The sequence below is a fragment of the Podarcis vaucheri genome, assembly GCF_965113315.1.
Source record: "Podarcis vaucheri genome assembly, chromosome: 13".
NCBI classification, from domain to species: domain Eukaryota; kingdom Metazoa; phylum Chordata; class Lepidosauria; order Squamata; family Lacertidae; genus Podarcis; species Podarcis vaucheri.
In genome coordinates, this window is record NC_138751.1 from 49,895,228 (window position 1) to 49,919,472 (window position 24,245).

At 46.9% G+C, this 24,245-nt stretch overlaps 1 protein-coding gene across 4 annotated transcripts in view; it reads left to right on the plus strand.

Annotated features, from left to right (window-relative positions):
- Positions 1–2,886: 2,886 nt before the first annotated feature.
- The window catches only part of LOC309516264 (transmembrane protease serine 11G-like), a 74,935-nt gene continuing 53,576 nt past the window's right edge, over positions 2,887–24,245 (plus strand). For all 4 annotated transcript variants that reach the window (XM_082195014.1, XM_082195017.1, XM_082195015.1 and 1 more), the window contains exon 1: positions 2,887–3,258. The gene's annotated coding sequence lies outside the window, so the exon portion shown is untranslated. The remainder of the gene's footprint in view (positions 3,259–24,245) is intronic.

Here is a 24,245-nt window from a genome sequence, read left to right on the forward strand (position 1 = left end):
TTAACGGAATACCCTTCACATAGGGATGGCAAGAGCGTTCTCCCATCCCTATCACCTGAACCAGAGCCTATCCGCAACCTTACAAGTTGTGACGATTTGTTACACAACAGGCGAAACCCAAATGGCACCAGCCAATCAGCCAAGTGGGGGAAATTCCTGCCGTGCCCCTGTCCCAATGACAGAAGACACACGACGGCATAGCAAGGTCAAGCGCAAAGCCCTAAAAGTAGGGAGAGGTGGGCGTGCGTTCCGATGCACAAGCCGAAAGAGGAAGCTCTGGGTCACGTGCATGGGTTTATATAGGTCCCTTGATCCGTTTAGGCTGCGTCCCATTGGCCTGATTGAACCCTGCATCAAGGGACCTACCAATCGGGTGTTGTGGGTATCCAAATGTACCCACCCACAACACAGGGTTAGGTTGCCAGGTCCCACCGCAACACATGCCCTCTTTAAGGGAGGACCTGATTAATCTAATCTATATGTTATCATGAGGTTGAATCCTGACAAGACAGAAGTACTGTTTTTGGGGGACAGGGAGCGGGTTGGTGTGGGGGATTCCCTGGTCTTGAATGGGGTAACCGTCCCCCTGAAGGACCAGGTGCGCAGCCTGGGAGTCATTTTGGACTCACAGCTGTCCATGGAGGCGCAGGTTAACTCTGTGTCCAGGGCAGCTGTCTACCAGCTCCATCTGGTACGCAGGCTAAGACCCTACCTGCCCGCGAACTGTCTCACCAGAGTGGTGCATGCTCTAGTTATCTCACGCTTGGACTACTGCAATGCGCTCTACGTGGGGCTACCTTTGAAGGTGACCCGGAAACTGCAATTAATCCAGAATGCGGCAGCTAGACTGGTGACTGGGAGTGGCCGCCGGGACCACATAACACCGGTTCTGAGAGATCTGCATTGGCTCCCAGTACGTTTCCGAGCACGATTCAAAGTGTTGGTGCTGCCCTTTAAAGCCCTAAACGGCCTCGGTCCTGTATACCTGAAGGAGCGTCTCCACCCCCATCGTTCAGCCCGGACACTGAGATCCAGCGCCGAGGGCCTTCTGGTGGTTCCCTCATTGCGAGAAGTGAGGCTACAGGGAACCAGACAGAGGGCCTTCTCGGTAGTGGCGCCCACCCTGGGGAACGCCCTCCCATCAGATGTCAAAGAGATAAACAACTACCTGACATTCAGAAGACATCTTAAGGCAGCCCTGTTCAGGGAAGTTTTTAATATGTAACGCTGTACTGTTTTTAACACTGATTGGGAGCCGCCCAGAGTGGCTGGGGAAACTCAGCCAGATGGGCGGGGTATAAATAATAAATTATTATTATTATTATATGTTATCAGAGCGTAGGCCCCAGAAGTTAGGCTATACCTGTCCGGATAAGGGCGCAGCTGGGCCACCAGCCGAAGCTGATGGAAAGCACTCTGCACTGCTGTGGCCACTTGGCCCTCAAGTGGCACCAATGGATCCAAAAGCTGCATATCGGCTCCTTCAGAGGAAGTGTAACCCCATCAAGAGCAGGCCACCCCCATCCCTCCAGTCTAGGGAACCACCCACTCACAGTGTCTCAGTCTCACCTAAATTGAGCTTCAGTTTGTTGGCTCCAATCCAGTCTACTACCGAGGCAAGCACACTGGCATCCAATTAAAGAGCACCGCCACCCAATCACAAAGGCAAAATGTGAAAACTTGCAGAGAGAATTAGGCATGCATACTGCTGCAAAAGGCGCTGAAGTCTAGTTGTGCAGTGGTATATATGTCTTTCTGGAAAGTACCGTATTTTTCCGTGTATAAGACTAGGTTTCCCCCCTTATAAATAATGTCAAAAATTAGGGGGCGTCTTATACACGGACGCTGTATCTCCCCATTTTCTTAAATCTGAGTCCTCCAAAATAGGGGGTGTCTTATACATGGGGCTGTCTTATAGATGGAAAAATATGGTAAGTTTCTTTGTGTACACTGAGGTTTCCTCCCAGGCAAGCAGGCACAGGTTTGCAGAATCAAAGGATAATGTTAACAACATTTATTAGTAATATATATATATATTTAAAAGGGATTTAAATAATTCTGGTTTTAGCCAGCAGAAGGAAGTGTCCCACCCAGCTGCAAAACTTTCTACTCCTCCTTGGATTTTTTATTTACCATAGGATTTATCCAGTGCTATTTTTATAGAAAAAGAGGAGCCGGAACTCACAATGAACACCTCCTTTGTTCTCTTAGGCTCACCTAAGAGGTGCTGGAACTGAGTTCTGGCTGGGGAAAAAAACCCCTGGTTTTATCTTTGGGGCAGAGCTTTGGAAAGTGGGAGCGGGTTTTATTCTTTTACTGGGCAATTAGTAAAAATAGTGGCCTTATGCCTTTCCTTACTATTTTACTTGTGAAAGCAAAGTAGAGGAAAAAAAAGGGGGGGGTTGTTTTTAAAATGAAAGCACGTCACTCTGATTTCCAGTTTGGCAAAACGTTTTTTGTTTGTGTTTCGCTGCAAGCTCTGAAACCTGATGGGCTCGGCATATTTTTGTAGTTCCTGAAAGTTTATATCGTTCTAAACCTCGTAGCATTTAAGTTACCACAAGACATATTTTATGGTACCTTGTTTAATGCATTCCTGGGGGTGAGGGCTGGGCCCCCATTTTGGGAATTGCAGCAGGACCCAAACCAGCTGAACCTGGTTTTGACATGGAGGTGAAGTCAAATTCCATGGGAATCAATGGTCCAGATTCCCAGCGGTTATAAATCTGTCTGGTTCCTTTGATTTACAGGTGACCACACTAAATAGACATCCATCATTTTCTAATGCCAGCTTCCTGGGAACTCTTTGTAAATTCTTTGTTTCATTCTGTTCTGCCAAATGTCTTCTTTGTTTGATCTTGCTTGGCCAGCAGAAGGGAGTTTTCCCCCCTCTCCGCTCCCTGTAAAGCTTTCCACGGCTCCCCAAATTTGTGTTTACCAACCTCTCTGCGGTTGTGTTGCAAGGTGCAATGAGTTATTGCTTGTCAAAGACACCAAGATTCTTGAAAGAAAGGCATTATTATTAAGCATAAGGCACTGTTATGGTTATGAGTCCTGCCTTGAAATCTTACAACGAGGTGAATCGCTTGTCACCGTGACTTGTCCAACTTGTTTTATCTATCGTGTTGGTGGCTTCGTTTTTTTAATCCTAATCCAGCCCATAAAGCATCAAATGTTCACAGTGATCATGCCACACAACCTGCTGTGAATGTCGCCCAGTGGAGGCGAGGGCTCCTCAGCTACAATCAGTACCTGCAGGTAAGAACTCTTTTACTTTTTAAAAACTATGGATGGTTTCCGACAAGGAGGCAGAGGTTGACATTGCAACAGTTTGGATTCCCTGCCAGAGTTTGGGAGGCTGTTTCCACACCACCCCCCTCAAGCTGGCTGTGCCTCTCTGGTTGTATAATTTGTATGAAAAGTAGACTTTCCTAGTAGGTGCTTTCTTTCTTTCTTTCTTTCTTTCTTTCTTTCTTTCTTTCTTTCTTTCTTTCTTTCTTTCTTGTTACTGGGAGCAAGTATTAAGGCAGCGAAAACGGCTGAGGAAAAAGCAAGAAGAGACCTTGCCCCTGGCTGGCACTCATTCAGTGGACTGACCACCCTCTGAATGCTGTATACATTTACAAGGGATATGGAAGTGTGACAGACATGTGAGAATGCATTGCCTCGTCTCTCTCTCTCTCTCTCTCTCTCTCTCTCTCTCTCTGCTGCGGAGACTGCTGTCTGTATGGGATTTCAGGGGAGAGGAGCAGTTAAGAAAAGGAGAAAACGAGGCTGCGGTTTGGGGCACAGACACTGGGGGTTCAAGCCCAAATTCACTGGGATTTCTTGTGTGAACAGGTCAATGCTCTCACTGTACTGCATTTTACTACTGGATATAACGATTCCTTTCTCTTTCTGTACAAATTCCCCCTCTGTTTAGGACTTTGCTATCTTTCCCCTGATAAATGAACACTTGCTTGTGACAACTCAGTTCTGCAAAGTCTCTGTGTCCAGGCTGTCTAGATATGTTGAGCATCAAGTGTTTGGGAGCGGGGGGTGGGGGGTGGGGGGACACAGGATTTATTTGTTTGTTTTATATCCTTGGCATTTGTTTTATTTGTTTCTTTCTTTCACAATATTGGCATACGATCCTTCAGCAAAGCAGCTATCAAAAGAGCAAGGAGTCTTTGCTTGTGAGCTTCAAAAGGCATCTGGGCTGCTGAATAGCCTTAAAACTGCTTTCTCGATTGCTGCTGCTGACATGATGTTCTGTTGAAACTATTATTGCAGTGATTTTCTCTGTGTGTTTTGAATTATTATATTGCAACGTTTCCTCATGAGGTCATGAAAGTGTGTGGAAAAGAGGGCCTTAAACATTTTAAATGAAGGACTGTTGCTGGAGTGGAAATGTTGAAGTAGATGGACGCCCGGATTGAGTCATAGAATCATAGAATCATAGAATCATAGAGTTGGAAGAGACCACAAGGGCCATCGAGTCCAACCCCCTGCCAAGCAGGAAACACCATCAGAGCACTCCTCTGAGCCAGTGTGGTGTAGTGGTTAAGAGCGGTAGTCTCGTAATCTGGGGAACCGGGTTCGCGTCTCCGCTCCTCCACATGCAGCTGCTGGGTGACCTTGGGCTAGTCACACTTCTTTGAAGCTTCTCAGCCCCACTCACCTCACAGAGTGTTTGTTGTGGGGGAGGAAGGGAAAGGAGAATGTTAGCCGCTTTGAGACTCCTTAAAGGGAGTGAAAGGCGGGATATCAAATCCAAACTCCTCCTCCTCCTCTTCTTCTTCTTCTTCTTCTTCTTCTTCTTCCTGACATATGGCTGTCAAGCCTCTGCTTAAAGACCTCCAAAGTAGGAGACTCCACCACACTCCTTGGCAGCAAATTCCACTGTCAAACAGCTCTTACTGTCAGGAAGTTCTTCCTAATGTTTAGGTGGAATCTTCTTTCTTGTAGTTTGGATCCATTGCTCCGTGTCCGCTTCTCTGGAGCAGCAGAAAACAACCTTTCTCCCTCCTCTATGTGACATCCTTTTATATATTTGAACATGGCTATCATATCACCCCTTAACCTCCTCTTCTCCAGGCTAAACATGCCAGGCAGCCCTTGCGTTCTTAGGGTTTGGGATGTAGGATCCAGAGATTTTTCCTCGAGGAAGGACTGTCTATTGCACAGATAAAACTGGTTCCCAGAATCCCAAGAACAATAGTTTGCCCCTAGGAAAAATGCCGTTCTACTTGTTCATCCAGAGGCATTTCTTATGGCACTTATGTTATGGTTGTGCACTGTTGGATTGTAATTTATTAAATTAATGGATTTCATAAACCTCATGTGACTCTCATGCTCGGACTGTCTGGTAGCTTACGTTGCCTTATGTTGATTGGCTAGTCTTCTATTGTTTGGTTATCATTGTTCAGCCCGGACACTGAGGTCCAGCGCCGAGGGCCACCTGGCGGTTCCCTCGCTGCGAGAAGCCAAGTTACAGGGAACCAGGCAGAGGACCTTCTCGGTAGTGGCACCCGCCCTGTGGAACACCCACCCACCAGATGTCAAAGAGAAAAAATAACTACCAAACTTTTAGAAGACATCTGAAGGCAGCCCTGTTTAGGGAAGCTTTTAATGTTTAACAGGTTATTGTATTTTAGTGTTCTGTTGGAAGCTGCCCAGAGTGGCTGGGGAAGCCCAGCCAGATGGGTGGGGTATAAATTGTTGTTGTTGTTGTTGTTGTTGTTGTTGTTGTTCCCTTTTCTAGTTATGTAGTGCATCCATAAATCCAGGTGTGCTGGAAAGCCAAAATGGGAGTGGGGAAGCTTAGGTAAGAGACACCCCCCCCAAAAAAAACCTTTGCATGAAGGTTTGGGACGATAGAAATATCCAACTGTCCTGCTACCCTGACACCCAATGACCGGCCACGGGCTGCTTATATGCTACGGCTTTGGTGCATTGGCAACAGAAAGCAGTGCAAGGCCACAGCTGGAGTTAAACAGAAGGGAAGCAAACACTTCCCCATGGTTGAATTAAGTTGTGAGGGAGGGCTGCACCTTTGCAGTTTGGAAAGCCGCTGCCTTGCAGGAATTGCATTTCCCCACTTGGTTTGTGAATGTTGGAAGATTCAAGGCGGATAAAAGAAAGCGCTTCTTCACACAATGCATAATTAAACAATGGAGGCAGCGATGGCCACAAAGTTGGGTGGCCTTAAAAGAGGATTAGATAGATTCCCCCAGGAAGAGAGTGCTGTCGATAGTTACTAGCCAGGATGGCTATTTTCCGTAATTGCTAGATTACGCGGAGTTGGATAGATTGACGGGGAAAATTAGATACTTAAGAGACCAAAGGTTCATTGAGGACTAGGGGAAATTTGTGGAACATCTGGAAAACATAAGTGAAGGACAGATAACGCTAGTGGGATTTAAAAGAGCACTGTGAAAAATGTAGGAATATTGTCTAAAGAGAAATGGAAGTAAGGAGTCAAATAATGTCAATATAAAGTATGAAATGCGTAATTTAAAAAATGACTACGGGTGATTTGTGGAGAAGCTGAAGGAAGTCCTAAAGAAAGTAATTTGTGATAATAAGATGTAGAATTTTATTTTTATTTTGTTTTGGTGTAAACTAATAAAAATTATGTTTGAAAAAAAGAGAATCATTTGGCTTTATCAGAGAGCTTACTTATGAGAGAGTTTCAGCAATTCAGTGCAATCCTTGCAGTGCTGTGCTATTAGCTCCCTTCCTTCCTTCTTCCTCGGTAAAAAAAAAATTCTTACAACCCTTTCCATTCATCTTCCTTCTGTCTCATGGCTTTCTTCCTCTCCTTTCTTCCTCAGTATCTTTGAAGTCTAGTCCCGAGGGGAAGGCTTAACAAACTCTACAAACCTCAGAACCTAAACAAGAAAATGAGCCGAAGCCATAGGGTACAAAAGTTGCTCTTCCATCTTAACCACAAGCTTAAGTCCTCAGGATCCAATCTAGCATGCACACCGTTCGGCTTAGACCTATAATTGCAATTTTATTTTTTTAATTGTATGGAGAAGCGGAAAGCTCTAATTGCTTTGCCATGTTGCCTGTTCATCACCATCCTTTGTTTTATTGCTGCCCGCAGCTCTGTTGCCCAGCAGGACAGAGATAGGTCAGGCAGCAGAGCACATAAAGTATGAGAGGATATGATGGAAAGTCAGTCTGGCTGCTCCAAAGTCACTACTCTTTTAGCCTGTCTATTTCCACCACTGTAAGCAATAGGATAGTGAGAGATTTTACTTGGGCTCCATGGTCACTGCAGATGGTGACAGCAGCCATGAAATTAAATTAAACACCTGCTTTTGGGAGAAAAGCAATGACAAACCTAGACAGCATCTTAAAAAGCAGAGACACCACCTTGCTGACAAAGGTCCGTATAGTTAAAGCTATGGTTTTCCCAGTAGTGATGTATGGAAGTGAGAGCTGGACCTTAAAGAAAGCTGATTGCCGAAGAATTGGTGCTTTTGAATTATGGTGCTGGAGGAGACTCTTGAGAGTCCCACGGACTGCAAGAAGATCAAACCTATCCATTCTGAAGGAAATCAGCCCTGAGTGCTCACTGGAAGGACAGATCCTGAAGCTGAGGCTCCAATACTTTGGCCACCTCATGAGAGAGAAGACTCCCTGGGAAAGACCCTGATGTTGGGAAAGATGGAGGGCCCAAGGAGAAGGGGACGACAGAGGACTAGATGGTTGGACAGTGTTCGTGAAGCTACCAGCATGAGTTTGATCAAACTGTGGGAGGCAGTGGAAGACAGAAGTGCCTGGTATGCTCTGGTCCATGGGGTCACTAAGAGTCAGACACGACTAAATGACTAAACAACAACAAAGCAATAGGAGGTTTTAAAACCTCGGATTTGATGTTGATGATAATTATTATAGATCTATTTATACACCACCTTTTTCCCTGACAAGGACTCAAGGCAGCTTAGAGATAAAATAAAAGCAGCTAAAAACACTTGGGAAACCATAATTGAAAATAAATCATTATAGAATTGAACTCAATAGAGTTATAGAATTAATTTGAATAATTATAAACTTAAAACTATACAGTCATACCTCAGGTTACAGACGCTTCAGGTTGCGTTTTTTTGGGTTATGGACCCGCCGAAACCCAGAACAGGTTACTTCTGGGTTTCGGGGGTCGTGCATGCGCAGAAGTGCTAAATCACACTTTGTGCATGCGCAGAAGTGCCGAATCGCAACCCGCACATGCGCTGATGCGCCACTGCGGGTTGTGAACGCTGCGGGTTGTGAACGTGCATCCCTCACGGATCACGTTCGCAACCCGAGCGTCCACTGTACAGTGTGGTGTAGTGGTTAAGAGCGGTGGACTCGTAATCTGGGGAACCGGGTTCGCGTCTCTGCTCCTCCACATGCAGCTGCTGGGTGACCTTGGGCCAGTCACACTTCTCTGAAGTCTCTCAGCCCCACTCACCTCACAGAGTGTTTGTTGTGGGGGAGGAAGGGAAAGGAGAATGTGAGCCGCTTTGAGACTCCCTAGGGTAGTGATAAAGTGGGATATCAAATCCAAACTCTTCTTCTTCTTCTTCTTCATACCTTGGTTCTCGAACGCCTTGGTACTTGTACATTTTGGCTCCTCAATGCCGCAAACCCAGAAATGAGTGTTCTAGTTTGCAAACGTTCTTTGGAAGCCGAAGATGCGGTGCGGCTTCCGATTGAGTGCAGGAAGCTCCTGCAGCCAATTGGAAGCCGCACCTTGGTTTTCGAACGTTTTTGGAAGTTGAGCAGACTTCCAGAACGGATTCCATTCCAGAAGCAAGGTATGGCTGTATATAAACAGAAAAGATCTGTTAAAAACGAAGATATATTTACAGTAAAAAACTAGTGTTGCTGTACTGATGTAGGAGTGAGGACTATGGGGTAGCTCAGGGTTCCAACATGGGGCCTTTGGCAAGCGCAGTTAGCCTTGAGGCAAGGCCATTGTGGGGCACAACTGTGAGGGTGGGGTGAAAAGGTGAGGACTTGCTCTCCTCCCTCACACAGAGACTGCGACATGTTTCAGGATGGCTAAGTGGGGCTTTTGCCGTACGTATGTACAGGAAGGGAAGAGGGCAGGTCACACGCGTTCCTGCTAATTCTGTCAGACTTGAGTGTGAAGTCTAATCTTATCTGCTACATCTTCCTGGAGCCAGTCACCTTGAGCAGCCTCAGGTGAACCCCGGAAACTCTGGATGTGATGTTTATTGAGGCAGAGCCACCTCTCGTTCCACCTCTCTCTCTGCTGGGTCAGCTCTGAGATAGGTACTCCTCATCGTGCTTACATGAATCAGAACCTCAGCCCCGCGTTACACAATGGCAATGAACATGCAGTCACCTCGGCACCCGGTTTGCCTGCCATGCCCTGCCTTTTTGCTGCGCTGATGGTTACAGTAAAAACAATGGGAATTTAATGGTTTAGTCATAGCTAGCATACTGGTTTTCCCAGTAGTGATGTATGGAAGTGAGAGCTGGACCATAAAGAAGGCTGATCGCCAAAGAATTGATGCTTTTGAATTCTGGTGCTGGAGGAGACTCTGGAGAGTCCCATGGACTGCAAGAAGATCCAACCTATCCATTCTGAAGGAAATCAGCCCTGAGTGCTCACGGGAAGGACAGATTGTGAAGCTGAGGCTCCAATACTTTGGCCACCTGATGAGAAGAGAAGACTCCCTGGAAAAGACCCTGATGTTGGGAAAGATGGAGGGCACAAGGAGAAGGGGACGACAGAGGACGAGATGGTTGGACAGTGTTCTTGAAGCTACCAGCATGAGTTTGACCAAACTGTGGGAGGCAGTGGAAGACAGGAGTGCCTGGCATGCTCTGGTCCATGAGGTCACGAAGCGTTGGACACAACTAAACGACTAAACAACAACAAAGCAGCTCCAGGTCTCAATTGGTCATTTTATGGAAGGACTGAAAGCAGAGCTTTCAGGTCAGCCTTCCTGAGGCAAAATTTACTACCGCTGGTAGTAGTAGTATTAATATTTGCTCACTCTCTCCCCTAATGCCCCCAGGGCAGGTTGAAACCATTTTTTAAAAAACATTTAAAAATGGTTCAGAACAAATTACAATCACAAGAACAGGGTGGGTTCGACAAATATACAGCTTAAGTGTCAGAGGTAAAGAGCTACATCGGCAGCGTTGGAAGAAAACTATACAGTGGTACCTCAGTTTACGAACTTAATCCATTCTGGAAGTCTGTTCTTAAACCGAAACCATTCTGAAACTGAGGTGCACTTTCCCTAATGAGGCCTACCGCTGCTGGTGCCCTTCCACCATTCGGTTTCTGTTGTTAGATCAAGGTAAAGTTCGCAAACCAGAACACTACTTCCGGTTTTGCGGAGTTCATCAACCGAATCGTTCGTAAACAGTACTGTTTTTAACACTTGATTGGGAGCCGCCCAGAGTGGCTGGGGAAACTCAGCCAGATGGGCGGGGTATAAATAATTAATAATAATAATAATAATAATAATAATAATAATAATAATAATAAACCGAGGTACCACTGTATAGCGAAGGTGTCAGATATGGTTACTTGATACCATTTAAAAACTCTCCCCTTCATTAGGCTAGCAATGTCTTTTCTATCCTGCACAAGCTCCAGGTGAATGAAGAAGGAAGGGGGGACCCAAAATGTCATTTCAAAGGGCATGTTGCTGAGCAAGGCAAAATCAACCAGCAATGAGCATTCCTTTTCAGAATGAAGCCAGTTTCTCAAGAAGCACTTTTAAGGGATGCAAAACATGCCATAGATCTAGAGCAGGCTTCCTCAACCTCGGCCCTCCAGATGTTTTTAGCCTACAACTCCCATGATCCCTAGTTAGCAGGACCAGTGGTCAGGGATGATGGGAACTGTAGTCTCAAAATATCTGGAGGGCTGAGGTGAAGGAAGCCGGATCTAGAGTGTGTGTGGACTACCTAGGTAGTACAGTGGTGCCCCGCAAGACGAATGCCTTGCAAGATGGAAAACTCGCTAGACGAAAGAGTTTTCCGTTTTGGAGGTGCTTCGCAAAACGAATCTCCTATGGGTTTGCTTCGCAAGACGAAAATGTCTTGTGAGTTCCTGTGGGCTTTCCCCCCTCCCCCTCCTTTTTCTAAGCCGCTAAGCAGCTTATCAGCTGATCCGCTAAGCCGCTAAGCCGCTAAGCCGCTAAAAGCCGCTAATAGTGCTAATAGCGCTAATCCGCTAATCCGTCAATGGGCTTGCTTCGCAAGACGAAAAAACCGCTAGACGAAGAGAATCACAGAACGGATTCTTTTCGTCTTGCGAGGCACCACTGTACTTAGTCTCCATTGAGTCTAGAATAAAATGTTGTTTGTACACTGCCAGAGTAGTACATTGGATGCTTGGGTTGCGAATGTGATCCGTGCGGGAGGCACGTTCGCAACCCGCAGCACTGCGTCTGCGCACATGCGGGTCGCGATTTGGTGCTTCTGCGCATGCACAAAGCACGATTTAGTGCTTCTGCACGTGCGTGAGCACTGAAACCCGGAAGTAACCCATTCGGGTACTTCTGGGTTTGGCATGGTGCGCAACCCGATAACGCGCAACCTGAAGCGTCTGTAACCTGAGGTATGGCTGTGCATTCAAACCACTTGACACCTGTTACATAACTCCTATTCTTATTTATTTATATCCTGCCTTTCTCCTAATACAGAACTTGAGGCAGCTCACAGCATAAATTACAACAGATGCAACTAAAGCACACACAATGAAGATAAATATTAAAAAAGCAAGTTAAATAAATAACCCTACTAAAATCTGCACTAAAATACCATTTAAAAGCAGCAAACCCTCTCTCTTTGTGCGTGTAATGCCTATCCTCAGAAGACCCTGCCACAACAGCCCAAGACCTGTAGGAACAAAACAAAACAAAACAAAAGATCTGCCTGCCAGCAAAATGAAGGTAGAGAGGAGGTCAATCCAGCCTTCCATGGAAAGGAGTTCCACAGCCTAGGAACAGCCACTGAGAAGGCCATCTCTCATGTCCTCACATGCCTCTGAAGGTGGCAGGAGCAAGAGAAAGGCCTCCCAGAAGATCTCAAAGCCCAGGCCAGTTCATATGGAGATGTGTACCTCCATACAACCTGTAACTCCACCTGTTCTGCCTGTAATTTGTCTTTGAACAAGCTATTCCACCTCGCCTGGCAACTATGGAAATATGTCCTCGAGACCAGAAATGAAGGCCCAAACCATATTGCCTGAACCTGTAGTGTCCACATAAGGCATGAGCCCAGACGTAAAATATTGTATCCAAAGCTTCTGCTCATATGAACTGCTGTGTAATTATCCTCTTAAAAAGGGGGGTTTATCTCTGTCTTGAGACAAACATGACCAGTGGTTAATTGTACCTCTTGGTCCTTCCATCTTCATGGTCAATGTATCTTAAAGGCGTTGGCTTTGGTGAAGAGCAGTTGCTCTCTAGGAATCCAAGTGTCAAAGACAGCAGCCAGTTGAAAGCCCCCAAGTGTGTAGGAGGCTCTTTGCTGCACCTGCCTGAGAGCTGACATGGTGAAGAGACGTATGTTCCTGTTGCCCCTTTCATGCTGCTTGGCATGAGCAGCAGAGCTATGGATGTGGCCGTGACTCTGCAACTCTACTGACTACAGTCGTACCTTGGGTTGAATGTGTTTCAGGTTGAGCGCTTTCGGTTGCACTCTGTGGCAATCCGGAAGTAACGGAGTGCGTTACTTCCGGGTTTCGCCGCTTGCGCATGCGCAGACGCTCAAAATGATGTCGCGCGCATGCGTGGAAGTGTCAAAACGCGACCCGCACACGTGCAGATGCGCCATCGCGTCTTACGTTCCATTCAGGATGCGAACGGGGCTCCAGAACGGATTCCGTTCACATCCCGAGGTATCACTGTACTACCATTGCCGTCCACATAATTTGGACTGCAACCCAATAAACTTCAACAGAGAACAAATTTGTTCAGGAAATAAGAATGTAAAGGTCAAGGTAAAGTACTTAATTCATTGCGGAGGTCCGTTCTTAACCTGAAACTGTTCTTAACCTGAAGCACCACTTTATCTAATGGGGCCTCCTGCTGCCACTGCGCCGCTGGAGCACAATTTCTGTTCTCGTCCTGAAGCAAAGTTCTTCACCTGAGGTACTATTTCTGGGTTAGCGGAGTCTGTAACCTGAAGCGTATGTAACCTGAGGTACCACTATACTTATTTATCTGCTTGCAATGGTGTGCTTTCGAACTACTTGGTTGGCAGGAGATGGGAGAGTGGTTTAGACCACAGCGCCCAATAAGCTTCAACGGAGGGCAAATTTATTCAGGAAATTAGAATGTATGACACATTAAAAAGCATTTTACCTTTTTGTCTGCCTGAGCAGTAATAATTCACCAAGAGGTAGAATCATAGAATCATAGAGTTGGAAGAGACCACAAGGGCCATCGAGTCCAACCCCCTGCCAAGCAGGAAACACCATCAGAGCACTCCTGACATATGGTTGTCAAGCCTCTGCTTAAAGACCTCCAAAGTAGGAGACTCCACCACACTCCTTGGCAGCAAATTCCACTGTCAAACAGCTCTTATTGTCAGGAAGTTCTTCCTAATGTTTAGGTGGAATCTTCTTTCTTGTAGTTTGGATCCATTGCTCCGTGTCCGCTTCTCTGGAGCAGCAGAAAACAACCTTTCTCCCTCCTCTATATGACATCCTTTTATATATTTGAACATGGCTATCATATCACCCCTTAACCTCCTCTTCTCCAGGCTAAACATGCCCAGGTGTCGTGCTCCTGTTTATTTCAAGGTGACCCATGTAGGAGACCTTCTCAATGGATTGTTCCATATTCTCAGAATCTACCTTGGCTTCAGCTGGAGCTCAGCACATCTCTGTTAAAGGGTTAGTGAAGTAACACCTCATCTGTTCTTGTCTGTTTGTATAGGGAAGTTTGGCCTCCCTGTAATCCCTTCCGGAGTTGGCAGGGCCGTCTTACCTATAGGTGCTGGGGTGCAGGGCACCCGGGCTCTGGGCTCTCAGGGGCGCCAGGCCGAGAGTCCGGGGCCTGAGAGTTGAGTCCAGGGAAGAGCCCATCCATCGGTCTGAGGACCGTTGTGGGCTCTTCTGCTGCGGATGGCTCTGTGCTGCGAGTTCGGGGGCGACCGAGCCAGCAAGACACTGATATGGCCGGCCAGCGCTGCCTTCCTGCGCGCCTGGGACTGGGAAACCGGGGGGGGGGGGCGCCAGGTGGATATTTGCACCCCGGTGCAACATATGCTTAAGACAGCCCTGAGAGTTGGCTAAATTTATTTATTTTATTATTAAGCCACTATTTTCCCCCACAGAGCTGCAGGTGGTGTCCATGGTTGGGTTAGGCTGAGAGATGGTGTCTGGCCCAAGGTCACCCAGTGAACTTAGTGGCCAAGTAGGGATTTGAAGACTGGTCTCTCAGTTCCCGGTCCAACACTCTAACCATGACACCACATCCTTCCCCTCTCATCCTATATGTTCAAGACCCCCTTTGGATCCTGATACACGCTGAAGGGAAGTGTGGCAGGCTAGGTTTGACTTTGAGAGAGACGAATTATATTTTAAGAACTGCACCCTAAATCTTTCGGGACTCAGGAACAGAGTGTGGTGCAGTGGCAGAGGGGGGCCAATTGCAGCGCAGTGGCGCAATCTTCCCGGTGGGGGGGTCCGATCACCAGCGGCGTAGCGTGGGTTGTCAGCACCCAGGGCAAGGCAAGTAATTTGCTCCCCCTAACCCGGGGCAAGGCAAATAATTTGCGCCCCTAACCCCTAACCTGCCGCCGCTGCCAGCTTCTTCTTGCTGCTGCCTGGGCTGGTCTGGTGTGGTTCTCTCCCGCGCTCAGCGCTGCGCTGGGCGGCCGCTGCACTGTCCCTCCCCCAGATAGTCCCTCGCTCTCTCTCCACACCGCACGCCTGGCACCCACCCCCTCCACAGTGGGCGGCGACCCGGCAGCTCGGATCGGATTCGCACAGCCAGCACTGCAGTGAGAGAGAGTGAGTGAGCCAGGTAGGGGCAGAGAGCTGCGAGCGTGAGCGCGCCCCCCCCAGATGTTGCGCCCAGTGCGGCCGGCCCCCCCTGCACCCCCCACGCTACGCCACTGCCGATCACAGCAAGGCGGCGTGATCCTCCTGGCAGGGGGTCGATTGCGGCAAAGCAATGCAACCTGCCCTGGGGGGATTTTGTCCCCCCCCCGGGATGACACCCGGGGCGAGCCGCCCCCACCGCATCCCCCTTTCTGTACCCCTGGTTTGGTGAGGTCACCACTTTGCTGCCTCTTCCCTTACTTACCCCGTGCTATTATTACGCCGATTTGAGGAAGAAAAACAGAATCCTGTTGCAGAGAGGATTAATCTGCCACTAAAGGCCACATCAATGTGCATCAGGTGATCCTAGTCTTTCTCTCTCTCTCTTGGCAGTAGTTCAACTGTTGTGAAAGAATGACACCAGTGCTGTCAAGACAGGATGCTAAGAACCTCACTTCCTGCAGTGTTCTGGAGGGAAAAAAACCGAAATGCGTTTGCCAAAGAGGAAAGAAAAGGGGGAAACCTTTGAATTTTATTTATTTTAAAAAACCAAGATGGCACAGTTTCAGCATGCAAATGTTCCCTTCCTCATAGACTCTCTCGAAGGGGTAGCGAAGTGCCTTAGCATTATAAAGAAGACAAATCACATGCATTTTATTTTTTAAAAAAGAAGCCTCTCCCATTTTTTTTTTATTGGTTTTCTCGCAGATCATTTTTCCTACTCTTGGTGCCAAACTACGCAAGGTACACAGTGGCATTTAAACTCTCCCTAGATATATTTTTAAAAGCAACAGCTTCCAGGCGGAGTTTGCCGTATTGCTTGCTTGCTACCAGTATTCTGCACATGAGAAGTATTACAAGTACGTTCTATAATGTTCCGTCCACTCAATGGGCATGACCTGGGGCTCACTCACACTTAACCTCTTGTCCTGTGCTTGCTAAGCTTCCTGGTTCGTATCTGTGCGCCATTTTTTGCCCTGCTGCTCTCCCCAGGAAAACCCAGTTGTTACGGCTGAATCGGAACAAACAGCAGTTTGGGTTTTTCAAGGTAAACGTAGATGAGCCTTTAGTCGGTGGGAATCTCACTGCTTTTCCTTTCTCCCACCTCTCATGGTTGCACTTATTATTGCTTCCCTGGTGGATCCTGTTGCTCTGTTTTCCTGCCCTTTCTCTGCAGTAGAGTAATAATCAATCAATCAATCAATCAATCAATCAATAAAGGCATCAACACCAGGTTCCCTTCGTTCTCAGCACATAGTACTTTAATTGGGTGGTTGTTTTTCTCCTGCCCTTCCCTGCCGTTTACTTTTCTTATTTTATTGTTAATTCACAAAGATTTCCCCTTTAGTAAAACAGCATTGATGATGATTAGAGTCATCATTTTGGACTAAAGGACTTGTCGTTTTAATAGAATTGCTGGAAGAGCACTTCAGGAAGCTTTATTTATTGTACTCCGTTTTCTCGTTTTTAGTTTTTTTGGTGGTTTTTGTATTCCATGGAGTTGTAGCTTGCTTTGAGACATCTGTTTGTATTGGGTGACAAGATGCTGCTGCTGCTATTATTATTTAGTGCCTTGTCTGATTTCCTCTTGCTTGCACCCCCGGAATTGTAGCTCCCCATTCCAATTTCTAATACAGTGTCTTGGTTTTTTTTTTAAAGCACATTTTAAATCTGTTTTAATGCCTCTTTCCTCAGAATCATGACTGCTTTTGATTCCATTTTTTTTAAAAACCAACCCCTTTTCTGGGGTCTTTAAATTTCATTTCAGCAAGTGCTAACCACCTTGCCTTTACCTTCAGATGTTGCTCTCCTGCTAAGATGGGGCGGTCATCTCAAGGTGCAAGGGAGGAGGGATATGTCAGCTTCAGCTTCTCATTTTTCTAGTCTTGAGTTCACTACTCCACATTTCTTCATCAGCTCACATTTTAAAAAAAATCCTCATGAAAATTCACCACTATTTTAGTGCAAATTTCTTTACACGTTTTTGCAAAGCAATCTCTCCTAACATAAAGCATTCTTGCATGCTTAGGCATATGCCTAAGTATGCATTCCTTGGCTAGAAGATTGCATGACAAGTTTGGGAGATGTGTGAACTTCAAAAGGTGGATATGGTTCAGTTCACTTCCAAAAGTGTGAATTGACTTAGTAGGTTAATAATAATAAAAATAAAATTTTATTTATATCCTGTCCTCCCCAGCCAAAGCCGGGCTCAGAGTGGCTAACAACAGTGTATCTGAAGAAGTGTGCATGCGCACGAAAGCTCATATCAAGAACTAACTTAGTTGGTCTTTAAGGTGCTACTGGAAGGATTTTTTTTATTTTAACAGTAAAATAATACAGCATTCTAAAATCAATTCATTCTAAAATCAGTTCCCCTTTAGATAACGATGACGATTTATTATACCCTGCTCATCTGGCCAGGCCTCCCCAGCCACTCTGGGCGGCTCCCAACAGGATATTAAAAATATGATAAAATGGCACACATTAAAAACTTCCCTAAACAGGGCTGCCTTCAGATGTCTTCTAAAAGTCAGATAGTTGTTTATTTCCTTGACCTCTGACGGGAGGGCGTTCTACAGGGCAGGCACCACTACCAAGAAGGCCCTCTGCCTGGTTCCCTGAACCTCACTTCTCGCAGGGAGGGAACCACCAGAAGGCCCTCGGCGCTGGACCTCAGTGTCCGGGAAGAACGATGGGGGTGGAGACGCTCCTTCAGGTATACTGGACCGAGGCCGTTTAGGGCTTTAAAGGTCAGCACCAACACTTTGAATTGTGCTTGGAAACATACTGGGAGCCAATGGAGGTCTTTTAGGACCAGTGTTATGTGATCTCGGCAGCCGCTCCCAGACGCGAGTCTGGTTGCCGCGTTCTGGATTAGCTGCAGTTTCCAGGTCACCTCCAAAGGTAGCCCCACGTTGAGCGCGTTGCAGTAGTCCAAGCAGGAGATAACTAGAGCATGCACCACTCTGGGAAGACAGTCCGCGGGCAGGTAGGGTCTCAGCCTGCGTACCAGATGGAGCTGGTAGACAGCTGCCCTGGACACAGACTTAACCTGCGCCTCCATGGACAGCTGTGAGTCCAGAATGACTCCCAGGCTGTGCACCTGGTCCTACATGAGAATTGTAGCAAGTCTATTCCCCATCTCTATGTGCTATTTCTTTACTGCCCCTGCTACCGAGCCTTAAGGAAACAGTGGCCTCGCTGACACTGACACACAGAAATGTAGCAAGTGAAGCCATTTCTCACCATGGGCTTCACTTTCATGTCAAGAAGAATTCAGCTGCTTCATGTTAAAGGCAGAGAGACAATAAAACTAAAAAAGGGGGCAACCCTACTAATCTCTCCACACTCAACTTTTGCCCCACTCTTTCAAGATACAGTTCCGTACTTTAAAAGCTCAGCATTTATTTATTTTATTTGCCCTGATCTCTCCCTGTGAAAGCCCGCTCTTCATCACTCAATCATAGCAAATGCTAACTTGGGTTTTCCACAGATTTCTGTTTGCTCTGGTCATGCTTTAGAGAGTGTGTTTTTGTAGGGAAATCTCCAGAGCAAAAGAAAAGGGAAGGCGCCCTTGACATGGAGTTTTAAAGCTTGCACTTGAGACCGGAAAGCTAAGTGCGGATAAGCCCTGCCTTTACTCCGGCAAACATGCCCAGATTACAACCTAGAAACCTGTCCTGCTCCTTTAAATGCTCCAAAAGCAGTTGGAGGATGTGTGCCCTGTGCGTCTGAACATTTTGAAGGCGTGGGTAGGGATGGGGCAGTGGCGTAGGAAGGGGGGGTGCGGTGGGTGCGGGTCACCCCGGGTGTCATAACTGTTAAAGGTAAAGGTAAAGGGACCCCTGACCATTAGGTCCAGTCGTGGCCGACTCTGGGGTTGCGGCGCTCATCTCGCTTTATTGGCCGAGGGAGCCAGCGTACAGCTTCTGGGTCATGTGGCCAGCATGACTAAGCCGCTTCTGGCGAACCAGAGCAGTGCACAGAAACGGCGTTTACCTTCCCGCCGGAGTGGTACCTATTTATCTACTTGCACTCAGACGTGCTTTCGAACTGCTAGGTTGGCAGGAGCAGGGACCAAGCAACGGGAGCTCACCCCGTCGCAGGGATTCGAACCGCCGGCCTTCTGATCGGCAAGTCCTAGGCTCTGTGGTTTAACCCACAGCGCCACCCACGTCATAACTGAGGGGGTGACAAAATGGCAAAAATATGTGTTTTTATAATAAATAAATAAAAATTGGCCTCAGGAGTTTTTTTAAATAACTCCTGCACCCACTTCACCCACTTCCTACACCACTGGTAGCGTGCCTGAGCCACACGTCTCTCCTGAGGGGGGTGCAGCGGCAGACTGTCTGCGAGCTCCGCGGTGCTTTTTCGAGTAGCGTGGGGCTGGCGTCTGCCCACCGCCTCAGCCACACCCTACAGCTGAGGGGGAAGCTGAGGAGAGGCTCCCTGCCTTGGCTTGCCCCGCCCCCACGGGCAGCTCACCCCGCCCCTGGCTGCAGGGCACGCACGCTGCCCCGGGCACCCAAGCAGCTAGCTACGCCACTGGGATGGGGTGAGTCTTTAGTGCAAGAGTGCTCAACTACTGCAGAACCCCTGCTCAAATCCCTCCATATAGAAATCTGGGAGGTATGTCAAGCAGACCTCCTCCTGCCATATTTCTGCTTATACCAAGAAAAAAGCACACCAAGAACTCAGGCCAAGGTAAGATTCAACAATGGGAGTGGTCCCTACTCGCAAATCAGTAGTCAATAGTAACAAAAACTAATCCATTCAATTACAGATAGGTAGCCGTGTTGGTCTGCCATAGTCAAAATAAAAAAATTCCTTCCAGTAGCACCTTAAAGACCAACTAAGTTAGTTCTTGGTATGAGCTTTCGTGTGCATGCACACTTCTTCAGATACACTGAAACAGAAGTTGCCAGATCCTTCTATATAGAGAGAAGGTGGGGAGGGGTATTACTCAGAAGGGTGGTGGGAATGGGAGATTGGCAGATAGCTGAGATGAGCCTGTTGACGACTCTTAACGACTGCGATAGGTCTTACAGGAAAGTATGTATTCTGACAAGGATTACAAACTCAAATAGAGATTACAAACTCTAACAGAGATTACAAATTCAAACTCATAAAGATATGTATAACACAATAATTTGTTACATTGTGTTATACATATCTTTATGAGTTTGAATGGATTAGTTTTTGTTACTATTGAATACTGATTTGCGAGTAAGGACCTCTCCCACTATTGAAACTTACATTGGCTTGTGTTCTTGGTGTGCTTTTTTCTTGGCATTTTTAATAACAAGAACTCCAACTTGTTTAATGTTTCTGCTTATGCCTTAGCTGCCCCTTTTGAGGTCTCCAAGGGATGGGGTAGCAGACCATGGAGGTCTCCTGTGATAGTAGGAGAGACCAAGGCAGGAATCTGCTTCAACAAGATGCTTCAACATCATTTCATGGCACAGGAGAAGTCCAGCCACCTCTCTCCTCTCACTGCTGGAGATCTCAGACATCTGCTCTGTCTACCTTCTCCAAGCGAAGCCTTTTTAATATTAATGTTAATATATTTATTGTCATTGCCCCCTTCGGGGACAACGAAATTACTTGACTGCTCCGTAAAAACACTAATTAAACAATACAGTATAATACAGCAAGGGAGATTAGATGACTTTCAAAGTCCAGGCTTCCCATTCAGGGCCGAGATCGCTCTGGAGAAGAAGCTGTTCTTAAGACGGCTCGTTCTTGTCTTCATCATCCTGTATCTCCATCCCGACGACAAGAGCTCGAAGAGACAGTGACCAGGATGCGATGGATCTTTTACTATGTCCAGTGCCTTCCTATGGCACCTTGTGGCATAAATCTGCTCTAAGGTGGAGAGTGGGCAGCCAACAATGCTCTCTGCTGCCTTAACAACCCTGCACAACCCCATCCTGTCCTGGGCAGTACAGCTTCCGTACCACACACATAAGCCATAAGTGAGGACGCTCTCAATGGCACAGTGATAGAAGGCAAGCAGCAGTTTCTGCGGAAGATGGTTTTTCCTTAGTATTCTCAAAAAGCACAGTCTCTGCTGCGCCTTCTTCACAAGCCCCCTTGTGTTGACACTCCAGGGGTGTGTGGGGGGGGCAAAGTAGCAGGTGGAGAAGGTTTCAAGCCTGAGCAATGCTGCTGATCTGGGGGGCCAGGGGCAGGGTGACCACAAGGCTGCCTGTGCATCCCATTGGCGGAGGCAGGATCTCTGGGTTGTAACAAGGCAATCCCAAACCTTTTGCTTCTTCCATTCTGAAATGCCCATGTTTGCATTTCAAAGAGTACCTGGAAAACAGTGCAAACATCAAAGCGCATCAATGACAGCTGATACAAGCAGGTTTAGGGTAGGGCCGAATGTGCGATTGGTCAAAAAGGATCCAGTCATCTGTATTGTTCTTAACACTCGATTGGGAGCTGCCCAGAGTGGCTGGAGAAACTCAGGCAGATGGGCGGGGAATAAATAATATATTATTATTATTATTATTATTATTATTATTATTATTATTATTATTATTATTATTATTATTATCTGACCCCTCAAATTTTGGTCAAGTATTGTTAATGCTTTAACACCATGAGAACAACACGTAAGATACAGATTTGATATGCGTGCTAATTCCAAGCACACAAAAATCACAAACTAGCTGATGTTATGAAATAATTAAATTGGGTTTAAAAAGCAGCAATGAATTATTTGTTTTGTGATCTTTCCATTCTCCCCTTCCCCTGTGAAACACCCGGAGTTTCTTGCCTCCATGTTGTTCTCCTGACTCAAACTGGGTGATTGACCCAGTGTGGACTTCATGGCTGCGTGACGTTTTGAACCTGGGTCTTCCTTGCCCTGCTCTCCCTGCCTGCTAGCCTTTGCCACTGGAACCTGCGTGTTTTTATTCTGGTTACAGCAGAAAAAGCTCTGCTGTGCTACGAGGTTTGCTCCTTGAGAGCTGCAGGATGAGAATACCCTTGCTTCCCCTCTTGCTCTAGTAATTAAATAAATCTGCTGCCCGTCAGCTTCATGGGATGGCTGACAGTATTTGACTGGTCAGCTAGGGCAAGGATTCAAACAGAGCAGGTCTTCTGAGACCCTACTTCCAGCACCCAGCCTTTCTGATGCATTTCAGTATTTTGCCTCCCGTTTCATGCTCAGAAAAGGCATCCGCTGCAACCTACATAAATTGCGCCAACCAATCAAGTTTGCCTAATTTATTCTTCACCTTTCTCTATTTTGCATAGCTTAGTAGTATTTGATTCTGAGGGGGGTGTTAAGTTGTGGGTGAGCGTATCAGACGACACAGCGATTCTTCAGACAGCTCTTGTTTATTCACAGGCCAGAACAGAACTGAACTGAACTGAAGGGTTCAGCCAACCTGCTTATATAGAGCTCCACTACAAAGCAACAGTAACCACTTTCTGTAACTATCCAATCACTGGACGTCACGTTCAATTTCTTATTTGCATATGTGGACCTGAGTGAAAACTATCTACAGTATCCCCCTGCTGGCCCAGGGTGAGAACTTTAGTACATAACGGGGGGGGGGGAGGGCAGGAAGTTATGCAGTACACCCAAACTCCACCTCTGAGTTCCTTTTTCAGCAACGCTCTCTGGCTTTGCGATATGAAATGCACAGATGCATTTAAAGGATGTCCCCACCCCTCCCTTTAACAGCAGCAGCCATGAGCTGGATTGGGACCAGGGCATGCAGGGAGGGGGGTTAACTCTTTCCTCTCCTGCTGAGAATTGCTCCCCGCCCTCCAGAGGGGAAGCATCTATTTGCACCAACGGAAGCTCTGAAGAGAAGAACACTCAGGTCTTCCTATAGGATAGATGTGTTCTGAGGCCAGGATATTTCTGCTAAGCGCAGCCTCACGGTGCAAAGGGCCTTTTCCTCATAGTCTTCCTTGCCAAAGTTCCTCCATTGCCGCAGTATTTGCGGCATGAGCCCAGAGAGATACATCCTCATGCCATAACATATTTTTGATGCTCTCTTGATATAACCTGCCCTAAGGACCTTCTGGTGAAGGAGAGGCAGTAAAGCTAATCATTGTTATCATACATAGTGGTCCGGAGTTTAGTGTGCTATGACTAAGGATGCCTCATCTTGTCAACTAAATAATAACCAAGTAGGCAACAGGAGGGACGCAGGTGGCACTGTGGGTTAAACCACAGAACCTAGGACTTGCCGATCAGAAGGTCGGCGGTTCGAATCCCTGCAACGGGGTGAGCTCCTGTTGCTCGGTCCCTGCTCCTGCCAACCTAGCAGTTTGAAAGCACGTCAAAGTGCAAATAGATAAATAGGTACCACTCCGGTGGGAAGGTAAACGGCGTTTCCGTGCGCTGCTCTGGTTCGCCAGAAGCGGCTTAGTCATGCTGGCCACATGACCCGGAAGCTGTACGCCAGCTCCCTTGGCCAATAAAGCGAGATGAGCGCCGCAACCCCAGAGTCGGTCATGACTGGACCACATGATCAGGGGTCCCTTTACCTTTACCTTAAGGAACTTCTGGTGAAGGACAGACAGTATATCTAATCATTGTTATCAAACGTACTGGTCCAGAGTTTATATGCTGGCCCTAGTGTGCTATGACTAAGGATGCCTCTTCCTGTCCACTAAGTAATAACCAAGTAGGCAACAGGAGACGTTCCTTTGAGTTGGGAGTTCCATGGCAGGGTTGTTGTTGCTGAACAACTGAAGGCTGCCGTAAGATGTTAGAAGAGATCAGCGGCTGGCAACTTTAATTTTTAGGCATTATAGTGAGAGGCTGGGACATGGCTCAAACAGTGATTTCATTGTGACAAGGCTCAGGAAACTAGAACTGTCTTGGCCAAACAGAGTATAAGAATACAATGGTACCTCAGGTTAAGTACTTAATTCGTTCTGGAGGTCTGTACTTAACCTGAAACTGTTCTTAACCTGAAGCACCACTTTAGCTAATGGGGCCTCCTGCTGCCGCTGCGCCGCTGGAGCATGATTTCTGTTCTCATCCTGAAGCAAAGTTCTTAACCTGAAGCACTATTTCTGGGTTAGCGGAGTCTGCAACCTGAAGCGTATGTAACCTGAAGCGTATTTAAACTGAGGTACCACTGTAGTACTTCAGAAGCAGCACCAAAGGGGGTATGTTTACTTGCAAATTTGCAGGGGAACAAAGAGGAAGTTCAATTCCGTGTATATACCCTTAGAAACTAGCAATAATGACATC